Below are 22894 nucleotides of genomic sequence, written 5' to 3'. Positions count from 1 at the left end.
TTTATCGTCATAAACACCGAAGGGTGGTTATCTGTATCACGAGTTAAGTCTGTAAAGATGGTAGGAAATGAAATGAAATGGGGATTAACGGCCAACTGTTCTGCTTCTACTGGGCTAATGAGGACGGGCACACACTATGCAGTCTGCTACGAAGGAAATTTTGCTCGGACAGCGGCACTACGGCCTACTCTATCATATCAAATTCCAACTGTCAATGGTTCTTTTACGTGCACACCAATGTGTATACGGGACCACGGTTAATCGTCCCATCCGAACGACTATACGTTGTCCCTTACCAGGCCTACCGTCCTACAGAATATTCTCGGCTAACGCAAGGATCAAATTAGGGACCTCCAGATTAGTGAGCCAACGTCCTACCCACTTAGATGACTATTCATTGTACCACACAGAAGTGGTACGTGGAGACTTTATGTCTATCATAGGCAGTATGCATTCACCACAAATATTAATCCGGACTGTGATAATAATTATACTTTACATAAATATTGGCCCGACTACAGACCATTTAAAATATTTGTTGCAAGGACTGGGCGTTTATGGGTTGAGCAGACGAGGCTGAAATACATAACGTTAAAATGTAATTTGTTTTCAGATCAATCAAAGGGCAATAACTCCAATCTAAAGCAATTCTGGCCGTCCGAAAATTAAGCAGTTATAGGGTATCAAATAACTTACTTTTGTTCAGTAACACGCGTGATAAATAAAAAAAAGTCAGCCTGGGAAGCAATTTTAACCGTCCGAAAAATGAGCAATGAATGTTTATGGGTTGAGCAGACGAGTTTGAAATTTCTTAAAGATGTCATGCTGTCCTCTAATGAGGCTGGTCTACAGAATCAATTAAATAATTTATCCGAGTTCTGTTCCGATTGGCAACTGAAACTTTTAATCCGAATAAAACAAAAATAATGACGTTTCTTAATTCTAAAATAAGTAAAAAGCAAAAGTATATATATACATTTTATTTTGAAGAATTTGAACTCCAAAATACCGAAACGTACAATTATCTTGGATTAACGATTACTAATAATTCTAGCTTTAAAACCGCATTTTGTGACCAAATGAAAAAAGCCCGACGGGCGTGGTATGCGATAAGACAGAAACTATGCTGTACTGAATCCCTGCCCTCTACAGTAATGATAAAACTTTATCATTCTATTGTTAAGCAGATAGCCCTTTATGGGGCAGAGATTTGGGGTTCATATGTTATCAAAAACAAAAACATTGAAGAAAACAGAAGTACGATCAACATTTGTAAATTCATTCTCAATATGCCTAAGCGTGCTAGTAACATGGGATATCTAGCTGAATGTGGTATCCATCCACTATCTCTGGACATCAGCGTATGCTTCTTTACTTCAAAAGATTCTTATCGGATAATAAAAACAAACTCCTAGACACGTCATTTGTAGCGGATTATGAACTTTCTTGTAAAACTGCTGATTCAAGAAAATCATTTTGTCATAGCATAGGGATTTTAACCAGATATTTTGAACTTGAACAAAATGACCTAAAAAATAGTGACATAAAATCTGCCACCGAAAAGAAATTTGTCGTTCTTTTCCTAATAGTTACTGATCAACAAGAAAATTCGCAATCGATCGATAAACTTCGGACGTATGGAAAAATTAAGCCGGGCCACGAGTTCACAAAACATTCAACATTCTCAGACTTAAGTTAAGAATTTACTCAAAATTGTTCGCCTTATTTTAACTAAAATATGGTCTTTTATAAAACTTGTGTTGTTTTAATGTATCAAATACACCAATAAGAAACTGTTTGCAAAAGTTTGTGTTTTTGGATCAAAGATATTTGTCATAAACAGTGTTTGAAAGTTGAGTAAATTTGTAACTTAAGTCTGAGAATGCTTTATGAACTCGGGGCCGGATTTTTATGCGACACCGTTCTATCTGCGCTCCGTCAAATCGAAGGCCCATAAAATTGCGTTGACTTCGATTAGGCTTAGCACACACCATCTCGAGATAGAGCGTGGTCGTTATAAAAATATTCCGCCACATGCACGTTTATGTAAACAATGTAATAATAATGAAATAGAAGACGAATATCATTTCATATTTGACTGTAATAAATATAACAATCTTAGAAATTCAAAATTTACGCAAATTTTCAAAAGCAATCCGCACATCTCGTGCAATATGATTAATGTTTTAAATCCCCCAAACGAAATTGCTAGTCAGGTTGCTTCACATATATAAGAGCATCAGAGTTACCTGTTGACCAACACCCCTGTTCAATATAATATGTTTATTATACTAATACTTACGGTAGAAATAGTTTGTTTATTTTTCAGGCTAGTTTAGATAATTTTCGTTTTAGCTCTATACTGATTCTCATTATAACGACCATTTTTTTAATGCTTTAGACATATTATATCACATTGTACATCCATAAAGGATCACCCCAGATGTTATGTTATAATTGTATGATCAACTTTTGTTTAAACTGTGTATGCTGTCCTTGGTGGATGCAATGATACAATAAAATCTTTAAAAAAATCATGGGCGTTCCAATTGTTTTTTTTTTGGGGGGGGGGGGCTGAATATACTTCCCCCCCCCCCCCCAAAAAAAAAAATAAAAAAATGACATAGTAGGCCCTAACTCCTATTTATTTACAATAATTATTAGGATTAGTTAAGATTCTATCTGTATAAAACAATGTACAAACAATGTACTTTTTGAAATCCATTTATAATACACAAAATGTACAAAATACTTTAAATATCTATACAACCAACTTTCTTGTAAATGTCAATGTGTATATGTATATAGTATTGTAGTTAACAAGGTGATTGTCAAATATGCATCCTCATAAACTAAAGTAATGTGATCAAGTTTGTTTCATTTGGATCCTCCTCATAAAAATTCCCCAACTAAAGTCTCTTTGTCGTGTTGTTCATAACTCAAGTGTAACATAATTTGATATGTAAAAGTCATGAAAAAAATATGAATAAACATGATAAACATTGTTTTGGTGTGATGTTTTAGTTTAACCCCGTAAAATATGCCAAAACAGTGTTTATGGGGGTGTCCCCCCCCCCCCAGTGGGAGGGTGACCCTCCCACCCTCTCCCTATCGCGCTACATCGGCTGCGCTACGCAGCCTCGTGCCTCCGGCGTCACAGATTGTCAACATTTTATATAATTTCATTTGCGGACCTCCCTCATTATATATTTCACGGCTACACCTCGGGTCATCAATCAAAGGGTAATAACTCCAATCTAAAGCAATTCTTATCATCCGAAAAATTAGCAATACATGTTGTCAGATAACTTACTTTTGTTCAGTAACACGCATGATAAACAAAAAGCCACCTTGAGAAGTAGTCAAATGGGGAAATATATTAAACCGAACAAAGAACAGGGAACGTCACGTTGTTAGTAGACCAAAAGCAATAAAAGCTTATTGTTGGTTTAATCTATACAAGATCATAATCACCATTTCTATAACCAGAGTATTTTTGGCCAATATTTATATACAAATCCTATTCTATTCAATAACTGTTATTCAGCCCTCTTTATGATCATATATATTAGTATAGCGAGGACGCATTTCTTGCGTACTGGTAGCAAGAATGTCACAATACTGAATTATATAAAATCACCCAGTATTTGTAAACAAAATGTAGGTATATAATATCAACATTTTTGGAATCTGAAACCAGGTAGGTTTAATTATTTATGTGATTTAAACAAATGCTATTAGATACTGAAATTAAATGGGTACCTTTTATCTATTTATACCTTGTGAAATACATTTTAATTGGAATGGTTTAATGTATTGACAAGGATTTAGTGTGAAGGTCAATCTTTAAATGAACATTGTGCTGAAAACCAGTTCACATCTGCTATGCTTTCTGTTAACATTTAAAATTTTCGTCATATTAAATGTGACTAAGGCTTGTTGAAGCATATTATATAATTGTCACTGAAATTGTTTAAAAGAAGACGACTATTTGAGACTAAAGGCTTATTCTTTACAAATATGATAATTTAATTTATTCCGAAAACTGTCAGAAATCCGCGCTCCTTACATGGTTGGGAAATTTACAAATTAGAACCTACAAATACCACCGACCATCGGTTATAAGAAGCTACCCAGACATGGCAAATATTCCTGACAATTGTTTTTATCTCATGCTGCATCTTTGTTTAATTATGTTTGGAACTGTATACCAACCGAGAATGTATACACCTGATTAATCGACGATCGCTAATATGAAAATAGATTTTAAAAATGTGGCTATGTCATTGACACTTTGATCTAACTTAACTAAAGGTGAAATTTCAATTTGTTTGAATATTTAACTACATGTATGTCTTACGTAGTTGGTCTATTTTTGGGCGTTAAGAATACCGCCATCTTGTTTGACAAAGGAGAAACCCGGCTGAAAAATCGCGATGAACTTTCTCGGCCTATATCATTATCGTTTAGCCACGTGTCCCACAATTGACTACGTTTTAGCTACACTTTTGCATCTGTACTAAATGATGTACATTTATATTTTATTTTAACCCTACAACATAAAGTTTTTTTTTTTATTATAGTTAATGACATAAGATGCAGTTTCACGAAAGGAAATTCGCTTATAAGTTCGGGGTGTTTATGTGTATATTTTCCATACTGACCGGTGTCTTAGCCTTGTGCTTCCCTACATGGATAATAGATAACAACAGTGGTAGAATATATGGCCTGTTTCAACATTGTGGTCAACTTTTCCAGTTTTCTAATTGCTCTTTGATTCATTCACATACAAATGGAGGTACGAATTCAATATTTAATAGATTTATATTAATGGACTCACCGTATATTTTAAAAATGCATTATGTAAGAACTAAATCTGCCTACAGCAGGAACATTTTCAAAGCTTCAAATGTTATATTACTTATTTTTTTAGACATGTATTCGCATGACAAGTCCGTAATCAACTCTCTGGGTCACCGGATGGCTTAGATATTATATTGAATGGGTTAGAACTTCTTCGCCATTTAATAACTCAACGATAAAATACATAATCGAGACTTTGTTTATCATCAAGATTATCGTGTCAAATCTACACATACTGGCATAGAATAAAATAATTTGACTGAAATTATTTATTTTTGTTTGAAGTATTATGGCAAGAACGGCTAGCGCTTTATCTAAATTTCTAAAACGGAAGTTATGGAACAGCCATATTGACTGCTCAACAAGTGCAATTATTCATTATAATCTCAACATAAGTGGTTTTGATCCCCATTTCTTGCGACATATTTTATACAACTTACATTCATGAACTGAAACGTAGATAGAAGGTAACTGGTGCTAACAGGAGACAATTGATTAGGTTCTTAATGCACTGGCACAAACCAGGTCGCTCAGGTGAAAAATGATTCACTGTTTGACAAAAGCGTGAACATTGGCATACGGGTAGATTTTGGTGTCTTCTTTCGAATACGCGATCTGACCTCATTTTCAGCAGTCATTTTGAATGATTCTGTGAAAATATGGATGGATCTACGCGCCCTAACTATTTGGGGAGTTTGCCAAATACATAATGGCAAAAACAAATCATGGGCAATATTATACAGGGTTTTTTGCCTAAAGAATTAGCGTTTTCTCCAAAAAAATAAGAATTTAACTATATATGTATAGTATTTCATTTGTAAAATATATATTTTACTGAACTTTACTATGTATTTATTAATGTGTTTTCAGTTTGGTTTGAAGTGGTTCGAGGCGTGGAGCTTGTCAGTGTTATTATAATGTTCATGGATGTATTTTTCCTGTGTAAAAGAATTCCATGTCGAATTGAAGGCTTTGATGCTTTCTTTATAGGTAAGTCTTTGGTGTATTTGAGGTAATACTTTCTCATTAGATTTTTAAATTTGATTGTTTTTCAAATTTCATGCACCATTTCTATATATTTTCAACCAAGAAACGCAGTGACAGATATCTTGAAATGTACTATTTGGTGAGATACATTATTCCACAGCCATGGTCAATATTTTAATAAAAGATCCCAGTGAAACGTGGTGTTACATGATCAACAGTTTTGTTACGACCACATTTTATGTGTGTCTATATTGTCATCACCCCCGATGTAAATGTTCTGGAGATCTATTGAGCTTTGTTTATCAAACGTGCTGTGATTTCCAGCTTGTCCTAAGAAGGAAGCCCTTCGAAATCCACAGTCTGTCAATGAGTTACCCCCGTCAACGAAATATTGTAAACGCGCTACAGACTTGTTAGGGTAGTTTGACTACTTTTGAAAAGGAACCATATCTAAGTTCACACTCGCGCAGAATTATTGTCGACGTCCCCAAAACCATGTAAAAGCTGTACGTGTCAGGGTTTTTCCTTCGAACTTGCCGAGCTAGTTGTAAGAAAGAGTCATATCGAAATTTGAAGTCAGGAAGATGTTATTTGCAGAGTTACTGTCCTGTCATTAAAATCATGTAATTCCATTACATGAATATTTATTACCGAAACAATGTCTGCATTGTTCTGTTATGTTGTAAATGACTGTGTGTAAGTACTAATTATGTCTAAGCCTTGATATCTATTTCCCGAAATCTAAGTATATGTTACATCTTTCCAGGACTACTGTTGGCTGTTGGCCCTGCTGTTTATGGATATTATTTCAATTTTTCTGATTTTGGAATAAATGCGAGTTTGTCCTGGGGTTTTATTGTGGCATGTTTCAGTCCAGGATTAGCTGTAATTGGATCATTTTGTATGTGTGGAAGTGAATATACCCCCGTCAATAGAGTCGAGCCTTTTGTTGAAGAGAGTATGGAAAGAAGGAGGAAGAAAAAGAAAACGTTTTCTCCGAAAGATTGGGATAAATTTCCGGATAGTGGCTCACATGTGGAAAAAGATTACTACAATGACTATTACAGAAATCATGATCCCTATGTTGACGATTATCTTCATAAATATTGATGTTTAACGTTTTCAGATTCTGATTCAAATATATAATATGTGATAATTAAATATATCAATGGTGAATCGGACAAGATTTCACTTCTTCTCTCGGAACAAAGGGAGGCCACTCTGAAATATTTCCGTCCTGTGTAGTGTGTGTGTGAAATTGAATAAAAAAATATTTTATGCTGTACATTCGTTAGTATTCGATCAATGGATATTAAGCAAACATGCTGTTAGAATTGAGTAAGTTATTAATTAAAATATCGAATATGATAGCTAATATGATGTTTTGTAAATGACAAAACAAATATTACAGTCTAACATTACATTTTGCATTACTTCAAGCAATGTTATAATCTTAAAATGTATTAAAGAATAGTAATAACTCAAAGTGATCATGTTTTCAGGTATTATTTTATACATTGATAAATCAAAATTATTAATAAGTCTTAAAGGGCAAAATGAATATCTTTTTAGGCGCATAACACTGATTAATTCTGGAAATGTTTATATTGTTCTTTATTTGTATGCCATTATCTGAATTTTCGGTGATACTTTTCGGAGAAATACAGACAGTTCATTTTATTTTATGATTGGCGAGAGATTCACAATCTCGACAGCGGCAGTATTATCTGGAAATTAAATAAACCCCATTTCATCTGGAAATAGGTGCATTCAATTGTTGTCAAGCCATGCTGACAAGTAAGCAATGGGCCAAGTTATGTATACAGTCATCAATTTTGGTTTTCATGCATGTGTCCTAAATGTCTTTTTTTTTTACCTGACTTTACAATGGGTAGGTGACCGTGCGATGTGTTAAAGATAAAAAGACGAACCGTTAAGAAACATATAATTTATTTCCAAACCCCGTGTCGACAAAGTTAATCATCAGGAACGACTGTATTAAGCAAAGAAGTTTCAATTTTGGATCTGTTATAAACGCTATTTAAGAGCGTGTCCGCAAGAGCACCATGTAGAGGTTGATAAGTCTTGGTTCGGGGATGTGGACCATTTTTTTCTGTGAGTTGGGTTAGTACCCAGATACATCCCTACAGAATATTAGGTTGGTACAGTTGATCCCAATTTGGCAAATTGGAAATATATTTTTTAATAGAAAAATATTTAAAAATGGGCTAATTTGGAACTAAATTTGGATGAGCTGTTATTCAGACAATAATTGATTTGGACAGACGAAATTGAGGGCTTTAGTAGGACCACCCAAGCTCCTCTTACACACAGAGTTTTAAGTTTCTACTGCCAATGATATCTTGGTACTGGCCAGATACTCAACTTTCTCGGAAAAATGAATTTGATGAAAACCAAAGTTTGAAAGGGTATAGTTCGTTCTTTGCAGGGGCAAGGACCAAAGTTGAATGTTACCCACAACTAGCAACCTTCCTACTAAAAAAAAAAAAATGACCGGCACAGGCCGTAATCAATGCTTCAATAATCGGAACGAACGCAAAAGGAAAACACGAGTTATCCCTCTATATGGACACAACTCACCAAATATTTCTACGCCGTCACCCACGAATGTAGGGTGAAAGTTATTTTTAATCTTTCTCTCCCTTTTCCTTTTTCCCCCTTTTGCGTGGCGATTTTTGTTGACTTTTTGGTGTAGAATCGAAGAAAAGGGTTTGAAAATATATTTTCTGCCAGGTTTGGGTGAATATTCATGATTTTAAGGCGGAAGGATACAAGAGTTGAGAGGTTGGTTAGGTTGAAATGTAGGGTCAAAAATAACATGTTTACGTGTCTCTACTTTCAGCTTGTGTATCTCAAGTTTTCCATGGTGAACCTCATACGTGCTTTTGGGCAAGAGGTTGCCACATGTTGCTCCATCTGTGGTAGAAAGCGTTCTACCCAACTAAAATTTTGGAAAACGTTAGAGCTGGTCTAAGAGACGAGAATTAACATTAATGTCAATGCGGAAATCATTAGTGATCTGTGGCCATATAACTGACTGAAGTGACGAGTGATAACAGATACATGGGCGAATTTCTGCTCACTAATAATTCCTTCGAAGACCAAAAGTTGTTATATGAGACTGTTAGCGGATATCTGACAATTCAAAAAAGTAATTGAACGTCATTAGCTAAGAGAACGCGAGAAAAATAGAAACAATCCGTACATTCACGTGTGTTAATTCATTCTATACTTATAAAAACATGGTAATGCACGGACTTTTTCTGTTTTTCTTTCATGTTCTCTTATCTAGTGACAGTCAATTTTTTTTATGAATTGTCAGATATTCTTTCACAGTCTCACACAACAACTTTTGGTCTTCGAAGGAATTATTAGTGAGCAGAAATTCGCCCATGTATCTGTTAACACTCATCACTTCAGTCAGTTATATAGAGGGACAACTCGTGTTTTCCTTTTGCGTTCGTTACTTCCGATTGTTGAAACATTGATTACGCATCTATCGTAGCAATGATCTCTGTGATAAAATAATATTTGGAGCGTGTTTAACCAGTTCTATCACATATGTGATAATGACTGGCACCAATATTGTCCTTTAAATCATGAGTATACTTACAGATTGTCATCATTTTACCCCCAATGTCCGTTACCTGGACTTCATGTAATTTTGACGCTATATACAATGTCAGCAAGACCACCATTTGTCACCAAGACAAGAAAATGCACATGTCACCAAGACTACCATTTGCCATTCAAAGACAAGAAAATTATTATGTCACCAAGACTTCATTTGTCACCACGGCAAGAAATATTCACCTAGGACTTTCACAAACACATTTAAAATTACATGTAATAGACATTAGACATGTCGCTTACTCACTATTAAAATACAAATGTGACGTCTTTCTTTGATGTTGGCGTACCATTATTTCAAATAATGGTACGGGCAATGTGATAAGCGTCCATAGGGTGACCCGTGCACTTTACAGAAAGTTGGTCTCGACACGGCTAAATGTGCACGCTTCAGTTGCGTGTCTCGAACTGATTTCTGACTACCCCGCACTCGCTTTGAGTCGATAAATAGCCATGGCACGTGCAATTCTCTACAAATATATCAACTATTACAGCCGAAAAAAATCTATTGTTGACGATTTTGAATAGCAGTAAAATTTAGCTTCTTGGTTATTACAGCAGCTTTAGTAATTACGTTTGTTTTATTTTTTTAAATTGCTTTATCATTAACTGTACCGTTAAGAGCGGCATCTTTTGGTTTAGTACAAATACTATCTCTGAATCACTTTCTTTAGCAGGAACATGATACTAGCAGTAGTTTCATTTTACTTTTACAAGTTTCTTAAAACAATTGTTGAGTTGTCTGAAGTGCTTATTTCTAAATTCAATTTCTTGTTCTAGCTTTCTGTTATGTTTCGTAAAAAAGTAGTCTTTATTATCCCGACCTGTCAATCAGACGTAGAATGGTCGATAGACTGGTTAAGCGAGACTAATTTCAAAACAAGGGCACGTAACCTATCTTTTACTCAAAAGTGTCTGGATGTTATGGACGCAACTTGGAACCAGTTTTCAGTCTATTATTTATAGATGATTAATGGTCATAGCTTATTAAGTACAACATGATCGTTTATTTAGTGACTATAATTGTGTGAAACTGATTTGAGGCTTGGCATATATATAAATATTGTGGCGTAATTGTAGAGATATTTGGAGATATTTATTTATGGTGGGTCACCCTACATTAGGCTATTTATACTAGTTGCAACATTGGACCCGCGTGACGTATTTCATTTAAATGCACGTGCAAGACATTGCGTAATATATAGATATTGCCCTCGTGTTATCGCACTTGTACAATATCAATATATTACTTAATGTCTCGCACTGAACCATTAATCTACACCTAAACATTGGAAACAGCCACTAACAAATTCAGAATAACTTCTTACTTAAATACCCTACCTCACACATGCATATCACTCATGGCTTTATTATTGACAACCAGAACACCTTGTTAAATTCAATGCATTTATTTCAGTCTGGATAATCAACAAACAATCTTTGGCAGTAAACAATATCTATAAAGGTGCAATACCTCACGTCACCATGATTTTGTCATAGATGGCCTATAAATCTTCATAACGTTTCAGGTTAAAAGACCCTTTATCAACTCAAGATAAATACACCATCTACACTGTAAATAATTTTTGTGTATTTTTACCGTAAATTTACTGGCAACTTTCTGCCAGTAAAATGATTGTATTTTAACATTGACTTGTAAATTTACACCTAAGCGGTAGATTTAGATTTACAAACACCATGTAAATTTACAGTGAGTGTAAAATAACTTCGATGTAAATTTACATAGTGCTTGTAAATTTACACTGTGGTTGTAAATTTACCTCAAAGTTATCTTACACCCACTGTAAATTTACACTGTGGTAGTAAATTTACCTCAGAGTTATTTTACACACACTATAAATTTACGTGGTGTTTGTAAATATAAATCTACCGCTTAGGGGTACATTTACAAGCCAGTGTTAAAATACAGCGATTTTACTGGCAACTTTCTGCCAGTCATTTTACGGTTAAAATACAATTTAAAGTGTATATTTACTTGAAATATACTTTGAAAAGGTGACATTTTTTATAGGAAATTCGTTTTTCCCCACTCGGCTAAGTAGCCCTAGGTTCGATCCTGGCAAACACTTAAAGGTTTTGCGGACCTTTCAGCCGAGCATGCAAAACATCATTCGATAATGGAAAGAAATTAAATAAAATGACGTTTAACGTCCTACTGTTCTGCTTCTTACAATGGGAAGTGTAGGAGACATGACACGAAACAAAATGTTCCACACAACCCTATGTATGGCATATCACTGTGTTCATACGCCAGTTAGGTGCATTCAGATTTTAAATAACCTATTTCTCTAAAATAGGCTAATCTTACTGACATAACAGTAAATATTTCGCACAAAATTCGATATGTGGTCGAAGGGAAATAACTGATTTGAACACCATTTGACAGTAAATTTACAATTTGTTGTAAAAATACTATTTCAAATGACATTTCTTTTAATATACAGCTCACATAATGTAAACTGACATATGGTTGTATTTCTATATTACGTTTGATGTAATATTACATGTGGCCAAAGAGGGAATGCAGGGATCGAATACCCAACCTCCAGGCTAGCGAGCCAACGTCTTACCCACTTAGCCCTCGTGACCCCCTCATAAGTGGACTATAGACGAAAAGTAATAAAGCCCTTCAAAGGTCTATCAATGTTAAAGTTCTAAAGAGATGTACAATTATACGTTTCCTGTAAATTGTACACAAATATATCCCGTATTTAAACATGTTTGAATAGTAGAATTACTCCATAAACAGTTAAAATACAACATACATGTACTTTTAACCAACATAGCTGTATCAATACAGATACATGTAATAAAAATACAGTTCTAACTTGTAAAACTACACTTGTATTGTTAAATTACCATTTTCTTTCACAGTAATCCCATGTTACCTCACTAATACAGTAAATTTATAGTATAAAAACATGCAGTGGTGTTATTACAGATTACATGTAATAAAAATACAGTTCTAACTTGTAAAACTACAATTTTATTGTTAATTTACCAATTTTTTACGGTAATCCCATGTTACCACACGAATACAGTAAATTTAAAGTATAAAAACATGCAGTGGTATTTTAACCGCGTTATGTTAAATAAATTACATATTTTTCACTGTAATTTTACATTTATTTTTAACAGTGTATATTATCCGGTAGTCACCCAATCAACAATTGTAGGCGGACGCTATAAAAGAGTTACCGTATCCCCATCCCTTATAAACTGTTTTGGCGATTATTTCCAAAGAGCCCAATATTCAAATCTTTTAGATTCTTCATATTTTTCACGTTTGATTTGTATATTATAACGAACATTGTTCCCGGAGCCCTAATGAAAATTGAGACGTCTCCTTTAATAACTGAGGTTAAATTTATGATTTGTTTTAGAAAATATTACAAACCAGAAAACAAACATATCACATTCTCATTAGTTTTAAAATCTGTTGTTATGTACATGTATATAAAAATATAACGTATTACATATATAAAACCGAGTTATTTATATACATAAATAATATAAAACAAAGTTATTTATGTATATATGTATATACAACACATTCTTTATGACAATGTATATAATACACAAACACAAAGTTCTTTATGCATATCAATATATAAAACAGGTTCCTTGTGTGTATTTTAGTAACCTTGCAATGGGATTTTTAGAAGAAAAATTATATAAAATAACTAAAAACAGATTTGGTATTACTAGAAACTACATCAAAGAGAAATTAAAAAGATATTTGGACGACTTGTTTCTCATTTGGAAAACTATTCTTGGTCAAATAGCACATTTACACAAACTATTAAATGATTTAGTATAAGTCAAATTTGATGATATCGTATTAAGAAGAAAAATGGTATTACATTTCATTTACAAGTTTGTATATACAGTAAAATAAATACCAAACAAAAAAAGATATATATTAAAATAAATTTTTATATTTATTTATTTAGTTTAAGTATTGATTTGAAAAGGTTATGCCTATGAGCAAATATTAGAGAAAAAAATGCTAAAAATTGAATTTTTGGCTAGTACCTTCACCGTTATCAAACGAATCGTCAGGTCATTTTAATATATTATTTAAATAAATATATTATTTATTTAGTTTATTTCAAATCAATACTTAAACTAAATAAATAATAACAATAACATCGGGGAACAAAATTAAATAATAACCATATATTATCCCCATTAAAATTCGATATCTAATGGCGAGCTCTCTTTACCAAGTCGTTATTTACAAGGACAGCAAGTGACATGAAAGAAAATTTTGTCTCAAATACAGCACTGCCAATATGTATACCTGGAATGGATATATCGCCAAGCATTTGAAGGTCCTGCTAACACGTCAGTAGATATACATGTACATTAGCCTGAAACGTTACTTTTGTTTTGACCTGGTATTAAAAGCAATGCGCCTATAAAACCAAGAAATCCGGCTATTGCGGTTAAGTAGAAAGCCCAGTAAAGTGATCCATTAAGTTCATTCTGCTTCACTCCGTAAATCACAACAGATATTAAAAGCAGCAACCCTTTAAATAAACAAAAGAAATACCGAGCAAGTATTATTATAAAGATAAATATAGTGTTTAAATGAGCAAAACACCCGATTAAAGATATTTATAGTGTTTCAGTCTGTGTACAATGAAAACCAATCTAACCAAAACACATAATGTTGTTGCAAAAGGTATGGTCATTTGAAGTTTACATAAGTTTCTCCCAATTACACCTGTAACTAAATAACATTTTTAGATAAATAATGGTCTTCTGTCATACCTTCTCTTTAAAGGGCCAAGAAAAGATATTTAATTAATTGTTTATAATAGCGAGCGAGTGTGGTGATAAAAAGTTCTTCTTACAATAAAATAAACCAGTATATTTACCTCCTAATATACCAAATACAGCGGGAATCATTCGATTGGAAGAGAAAAAGCCTACGACATTTGCAACAATCAGACAGACAGCTCCAATTGTTGCTAAACTCAGGACAGCATAAAACCAATCTATGTAATAAACAAAACAAATAGTTAATAAAATGTGACTTCTATTTATAAATAATTATGAATGCAAAAATACAATATAGGTTTGTGAACTCTGTCAACTGAGAATTGGTATCAGGTGTTTTAGAAAAATAAATCGCATGCAATCTAATTAGGATCGCCCCAAAAAACATGGCAGTCAAATCACTTAAAATCGAGCTGCTCTCGAAATATATAATTACGTCATCTTTTATTGTCCTTGTGCTATCTAAAAAAGATATTTCAAATGACCACGAAAAAATTAACATAAAGACTTACTTGACCCTTTTTGTGCTAAGATGTAAACATATCTATGCTAGCTATTTAGCTAGGCATTACAACTAGAAAAGTTGAACAATGAAACATTTATGAAACATTTTCTATTTATTTTGCTGGAACATTAATAGTTTATATTATCATTTTGTAAGATGTGGGGAAAGTATATTCTACAAGGTTTTATTCTGTGGTGGTTTTCACCAGTAACAAGAGATCCGCAGGATATTGGACATAGAAAAATTCAATTTTTTTAAAAATGTCTTGTCAGATCCCTTACCCCCTGTGTAGTACCGCATTCATCAGATATTCGACGTAGAATACTTTTGATAGACTATACAGACTAGAATACAAACAAAACCCATCCTGGATCAGATTACAGATTATATTATGTAATGAAGGTTGTCTATGGGTTTTTTTGTATAAATTACACCCTTCTCCTGTGCAATGAAAAAAGTCTAAAGTTTCATGAAACTATATCTTGCCTTTTTTTTTTTAGAAAATGTTATTCATTTGTTTATGTAATCTTGATGTGGGTGATATTATGATATAAAGTATAGATAAAGAGGCTTGTAGAATTTGGGGATATCAGGACAGTTTACTGTTGATCACCAGCTAGAATGAAAAAAAAATGAAATGAAATGGGGCTTAACGTACTGCAACTGGGATATTAGAGACTTTTGGCAAGCGTAATTTCCTGGTCCGTATCGCGTATCCGTATGGATTTTGCGTGTGACGTCATCAATGTCTGTGTATTTCTCATACGTGATACGGCACACGGATACGGCAGCACGTATGGAACGGCTTTCATACGGAAATGGTCCGTATAACACTGTCGTCTTTTTCCCGTCTTTTTTTGCTACTTTTAGACGCTGAAATGTTGCATCATAGCATTTTTATGAATCTGTGTGTATCCTAAAACACGAAGGTGTATATTTGATGTGATTTTAACAGTGATAACGACTGGAATTTAATCATCATTTTTGATGGGTTTTTCTCGAAATTTTCATATTTTTCCCGCCTGTCTGCATACTGGTTGATCTATGGGCTAAACTTTCTGAAATAATACACTAGTGAAATCAAAAATTGCTAAAATCTGCCAAAACTCTAAAACTACATTGACGCAACGTATCACGTATACGATACGGATACGGGATACGGATGGGAAAAATCCGCTTGCCAAAAGTCTCTAATGAAGACGGGCATACACCGTGCCACTGTATCGTGAGGGAGTTATTGCTGGCCAGCAGTGTCGCCGCCTACTCTTTGTCGAATTCCAACTGACAAGTCGTTTTTGACGTACACGTTAACAACACCGCTGTTTTTCAAATCATTCACCGTCGATCCCAATGTGGTCCAGCTAATTGCGGTTACAAGTTCGTGCCCAAGTGAGTAACGAGCCATTTATACTGAGGTCGAACGTGAATGGCGACTACTGCCTAATGTGCTGTAAGCGGCGATACGCGCGTACATTCGCAGATCAAACTGGTGAATAAACGATTTGACAATGTATGCCTTTTGATTTCAAACTCTAGTTGACTAATGAAAATCGTTCGCTTGAACTATTCCCAAATATTCACTCTAGAGGCAATCTTCGCTCGAAAGAAATTACTGTTAGAATAAACGACTCCATTCAAATAAATAGTAATTAAATCAATCAAATGCACGCCGCGACCATACACTGGACCTGACGCACACACCACTCTTCGAGAATGTAGCAAAATATACAAATACTACGTTTAGACGTGATGTATTTGGACCAGTGACAGCTATTAACGAGACCAGTCTGTATGGTAAACTGCATAGTTAAACACAGCTAAAATATCTGGCCATGTCCTTTTAAACTAATGTCACACAGAACAATAAAAACGTTGGTGCCAGTCATTATCACATGTGATAAAACTGGTTAAACACGTCCCAAATATAATTTTAACACAGAGATCATTGCTACGATAAGCGCGCTATGACGATTTCAAGAAACGGAAGTGACGAACGCAAAAGGAAAACACGAGCGAGTTATCCCTTTATATAACTGATTGAAGTGACGATTGATAACAGATACACGGGCGAATTTCTGCTCACTAATAATCAAAAGTTGTTATGTGAGGCTGTGAGTGGATATCTGATACTTCAAAAAAGAAACTAATGTCACTAGATAATGGTGAAACGAGAAAAATAGAAATAGTCCGTACATTCACTTGTTTTTATTTATTTTATACTTAATAAAAACATGGTAATGCACGGACTTTTTCTATTTTTCTTGTTTTGTCTTATCTAGTGACAGTCCATTATTTTTTGAATTTTCAGATATCCTCCCATAATCTCATATAACAACTTTTGGTCTTCGAGTGAATTATTAGTAGGCAGAAATTCGCCCATGTATCTGTTATCACTCGTCACTTCAGTCAGTTATATAGAAGGATAACTCGTGTTTTCTTTTTGCGTTCGTCACTCCCGTTTGTTGAAATCGTCATAACGCATCTATCGTAACAATAACCGTTGTGTTAAAATTATATTTGGAACTTGTTTAACCAGTTCTATCACATATGTGGTGATAATGACTGACACCAATATTGTCCTTTAAAGTCTGAATAAAGCAGCCACAATGAATGTCTAAACGGGGGATGTAAACATCAGTAAATAGAAATGAAATGAAATGAGGTTTAACGTCCTACTGTTCTGCTCCTAACCTGGGCTAATGAAGACTGGCATACGCCATACAGTGTGCTATGAGCAATAATCGTTGTGTTAAAATTATATTTGGAACTTGTTTAACCAGTTCTATCACATATGTGGTGATAATGACTGACACCAATATTGTCCTTTAAAGTCTGAATAAAGCAGCCACAATGAATGTCTAAACGGGGGATGTATAGATGGGCAGATAAAAACATCAGTAAATAGAAATGAAATGAAATGAAATGAGGTTTAACGTCCTACTGTTCTGCTCCTAACCTGGGCTAATGAAGACGGGCATACACCATACAGTGTGCTATGAGGGAAATTTTGCACGGGCAGCGGCGCTACGGCCTACTCTTATATCGAATTCCAACTGCCAAGGAATCTTTTACGTGCACGCCAATGTGTACACGGGACCTCGGTTTTTCGTCCCATCCGAACGACTAGACAGCTGTCCTTGTCAGGCCCTCCATCTTGCATCACTGACAAGGGGAAACCACGCCGGAAAATCTGAATGAACTTTTCGGCCAATCAGTAAATAGAACATCAGTAAGAGAAACATACGGATATACAGACATTGAAAGTTACCTATGCGGAACCATTTTGTTATATTCTGTAAGTGGGCATAGAAAGGAAAGAAAAGAAATATGAAGTAATGTAAAGGAAGATAATGTTATGCCAATATATGATTACATGCACAATACGGGGTAGAAAAATACCCGGACATCCTTCTCCAATATTAATTATCCAAAAAACTAAAACGCGTTAAAACAAGGATTTACGTATACCTTTCAGTCGAACATGGTCTAAAGGGAAGCGGCCATTTCGACGGGAAGTTCCGGTCTATTTCCGTCGAAAATCAGCCAAATTTGATATGTTATTGATTGTATCGCAATAAGCAATGCCATCCCGTTTTACAGGATTCTGACGTATACATAAAAGTAATATTTAAGAGTTCATGTTTTTGTGAAAACATCCACATTTCTGAAGCAACGGCGTGATCGGACAGTTCTTTTCGTGATCACGATTTAAAGATACGTTTCCACCAAACTATTCATAGAATAGTTATTTCCAATAAAAGTATGGTATATTTGGTATTTATTAAAAGTAGAGATACCCAATTTTACTACAACAATACTGGATTTCCACAAAAACACTCATGGGATGCCACGAGACAAAAATGTAAGGGTGTCCCTAACTGACAGCCTGTCAGCTCGGGTTACGTAATGGGTGCTTCTTATTTGTTGATCTAATGGCTAAGGGTTGTGAGAACATAAAATAAGATGGCAAATGATAATTCAAGAATTTACTTAGACTTCGATATCTATGGCAAATGGACAGCGACTAACAGGTGGAAAACAGTTTCTCCCTCAATACATAATTGATATAAATGGATTCTAACGGCAAGGGATAGTTTCCTTGGGATTAAAATGTTTTTAAGTGTGATTTGAAGCAAACTTTTGATGGATAAATTAGTTTGAATATGTTTTAGTCCAACTCTTTCATCAAATCATACAGTCTGTACGCGTAAAGGCATACATGTATTTGAAGTGATAAAAGTTGTTGCACAATATATATCCAATTTTTTAGTGGGGCGTATGCCGTGCACGAGGAGAATATGTCTACTCTTGCGTGATGTTTTTCATGTAATTCCACACGTACTATGCCCATGTTATCAATTTTCTGTTTTTGTTTGTAATAATACCCGCATTTATATGGTTTAATTTAAAGGAATCGTTAACTTTCGTGAAAAAAAAAACAATACTAAGCTTACACCCAAGGATAATAAGGAATCGTTAACTTTCGTGAAAAAAAACAGCTTACACCCAAGGATAATAACATTTTCACTTTTACGTGATCCAAAATTATAAGTGGATGCTTTAAGTCATGCGCATGCGCATGTTAACAGCTGAACGAAGTAATATTTAATAATTGTACCTTGTTTAGAAGCTAAATCGTTCGAACCGCAATTCTGAAATTCTCCGGGTCCTTGACAATCCGTCCAAAGTCCATAAGTCATGTCTCCAGATTTAAACCATGATGGTGATGAGGTGCCAGTTAAAGAAACTAAATACGAAATGGTTAAAAGAACAGTTCCAATTTTTGCAGTCAGTGGTTTCTCACAGAATCCCATTTTGGAAGCTTCTAAAGTTCGTTCCCTGAAAATAAATTCAACTACACAACACTCATTTGAATATTATTACGGCATAGAAAGGGGCAATTAACAACGAAATAAATCGACCTATAAGATTGAAAATATCAGAGGGTGTAAGATAATTCAGACATTAAAAAGTTAATAATAAAATATTAGAATCAGTTCTAAACACTACTAGTAGCGAGTTTTATTTATACAAGACTGGAGATGTGTGATCTAGTATATGGTGCCCCAGTTATAAGCCGAGCTGCCGATTAATACCAACTAACGAAGAATTAAACTAATCTAAACGAGAGGTAACTAGCTAACAATTAATTATGGTATTTGTAGCGTCAATTGATAGACATTTGCGTATTTGACTATAATGTTTCTGAGATGATATAACCAATTCTACAAATAAGAATTAGAATCAAATGTTAAACCGATGTTCCTTGCTGATTTTGATAGTGAGATCGAGATGTCTCCTGCAGCAATAGAGGGGTCACAGTTTAATTTGATCAAACTTGCCTCAAATCAATCACAAGGTATTCAGTCTTACATAATATGGAAGTTGAGTTTTAGAAAGTTGTTGCCCATCCAAATCTTGATATCCTGAATAAAAGTTTCGAGGTTGAATTTGGAGAGTTTAAAATCACACTGAATAGGTTTAAATGAAATGCATAGTTCGGTGTTGTCAGCGTATATGTGAAATGATAGGCCATGTTTTCTGACTACTTGTATATGACAGAGGGGTTTGGTATAAAGACTAAATGAAATTGGTCCAAGCGTGACAGAGTATTTCCACAAAATCATTGAACTCTGATGGAGGAGAGTAGCATGGTCCGCCGTATGAAATGCTACAGATCTAACAGTATGGGCAGAAACAATCATATTATTATTGTCTAAAGTCATATTGATATCGTTGTGAACACGGACCATAGCAGTTTCAGTACTATGGAAATCCCCATACGAACTCTGGAATTCTTCCGTTAATCATTTGGAAATGAAGCTTAGGTTGCATACAGAGCGGTATTTTTTCTCAAGATTTCTTTTACTGCTAACCGTATTTTTTTTATATAAATATTACTAAGATATCAGTCATGATAACAGGTATAACACTTGGAAACTTTCTTTTTCAAAAGTGGCGTGGGTAAGGGGTCTACATGTAAAATGCACGATATCGTGGCAGATTGTTTGACTAATTTCGAAACTTCCAGTTAAGACACAGGACGGAAATCGTAGAAAATTGCTACATTCGATAAATTAGTAGGACTACATTATCAGATATGGTAGCTTTAGTAACACCAGCTAATTTCGGAAAAATTTGGCTCCGAAGGAACCGTATCTGGAAGTTGCTCCGGGGGAACATTATCTGGAGGTCGCTCCGGAGGAACACTATCTGGCAGTTCAGTTTCGCCGTAATTTGGATCCAAAAGTGTATTCGTAATATTAAAAAGATCTTTCTATTTATCTTGACCATTTTCTATTTTATTAGTTTTTTTTTAATGTGCTCAATCGCAAAATGCCACTCAAGGATTATATTTGTTAGAGAATCATTTCTTCTTTTGCTACACGGGTTAGATTATTAACATTGTTTGCTTTGGGGAGATTTATAATTCAGTTCACAAACTGCCAGTTTTGTTTTGCACCAATTACATTCAGCTTTATAAAAAACTTTCGTGGTTATTGAACCAGGATGTATTGGTTTGTTGTGGAACCGTTCGGTACACTTATGATCTCCATAATTGGAAATAAAGGCTAAAGTAAACTGTCCCTGACCATGTCCACCACGCACGCACACGGAAGCTTTCAATCCAGGGACAGACGTGATAACTCCAGAAACATTTCAAGATATTGTCGATAACTGTGCCTAAAACATACGCATACCGTCTCGGTAGCAATAATATTCAATCGAATGGATACAATCAAATAACACACTATTTATGGATAACAATTACTGTGGTTTATTTCACTGCGACGTTTCAACAAGATTTCACAAGTCGTTATCAAGCATATAACACTTATGTGTTATTTGACTATGTTCCAATTACTAAATGCCATTTAACGAATGGATACAAATATATTTAATGCGAGTTACAGACAGTTCATTTAATCTCTTTCTAATAAATCCATATTCAATCGGGTGATCGCACAAGATAAGATTTTATTGTATCAATACGCCCATTCAGACCAGTATACACATTATTAAAAACAGAATGAAAATAGTACAAAAGAACAAAAAACATTTAATGTAGTAAAGGAAAAATGCACAAAAGCAAGACATCATTTCAAATACAAATGATACGCATATTCTTGAAAGCAGGCCTTTATTTCCATATGATGGAAGTTATATATTTCGTTATTAATATCCCCCTCTAGAATATAGAATTAGATGTAAATGAAAGTCGGTGATAAATATTAGTGATTTTTCGTCTGCTGTTTAGTAATCGTCAATCGCCATATTTCTTCCTGTTATAATACCTGAACAAAACCATATTATGGTGGATTTTATTTATTTTTTTAAATGGACGTATATGTATTTATAAAGAGAGATCCCTACCTCGATAACTGGTTACTAATCCTAGTCGTCTTCTTTCTAGATGTAAATAAAAATGTCCGAGTTACTCTAGGAGTAATACACCTTTTATGGACGATGTATATAGTTATATATCTGGTTAACCTATATATACATTTTGCTTTATCACGTCTAACTCATAGCCAATAACTCCAATAACAGTTCATGCATGAGAGAACATGTGCGGTCGATATGTTTTTGTTTGTTGTTTTTTTCTTTTTAAAATTTAATCGTACATATACACTGAAGTTGAGAGCGGTATATCTCCGAATTTAAAGGTTGGGGCTGAAAAGGTAGGACGTTAAACCCCAGTTCAATGCAGAATTTCCACAATAAATAAATATCTCCAAATATCTCGACAATTACAACACAATATTTATATATACACCAAGCCTTAAATCAGTTTCGCACAGTTATAGTCACTAAATAAACGGTCATGTTGTACTTAATAAGCTATGACCATTTAACCATCCATAAATAATAGATTGAAAAATGGTTACAAGTGTCGGTCATAACATCCGGGCACTTGTAAGTAAAACATAGGTTACGTGCCCTTGTTTTGAAATTAGTCTCGCTTAACCAGTCTACCGACCATTCTACGTCTGATTGACTGGCCGGGATAATCAAGACTACTTTTTTTACGAAACATAATAGAAAGCTGGAACAAGAAATTGAATTTAGAAAAACGCACGT

The 22894-nt window shown here is 34.3% G+C and overlaps 2 long non-coding RNA genes across 2 annotated transcripts; one reads left to right on the top strand and one right to left on the bottom strand.

The window, feature by feature from the left end:
• The first annotated feature begins 3543 nt into the window (after nt 1-3543).
• LOC126812334 (uncharacterized) lies at nt 3544-7340 on the top strand. The gene is made up of 4 exons (XR_007675887.2): nt 3544-3700; nt 4584-4798; nt 5734-5853; nt 6617-7340. It is a non-coding gene; the product is annotated as an uncharacterized LOC126812334 (long non-coding RNA).
• A 5311-nt stretch (nt 7341-12651) lies between these two features.
• Nucleotides 12652-22680, bottom strand: LOC126812335 (uncharacterized). The gene is made up of 4 exons (XR_007675888.2): nt 22187-22680; nt 19431-19651; nt 14406-14525; nt 12652-14054 (listed from the first exon to the last, which is right to left on the bottom strand). It is a non-coding gene; the product is annotated as an uncharacterized LOC126812335 (long non-coding RNA).
• Nucleotides 22681-22894: the final 214 nt, after the last annotated feature.

This window comes from Patella vulgata, chromosome 2, assembly GCF_932274485.2.
Source record: "Patella vulgata chromosome 2, xgPatVulg1.2, whole genome shotgun sequence".
In the NCBI taxonomy this organism is placed as follows: domain Eukaryota; kingdom Metazoa; phylum Mollusca; class Gastropoda; family Patellidae; genus Patella; species Patella vulgata.
This window is presented reverse-complemented; position numbering and strand designations above follow the sequence as displayed.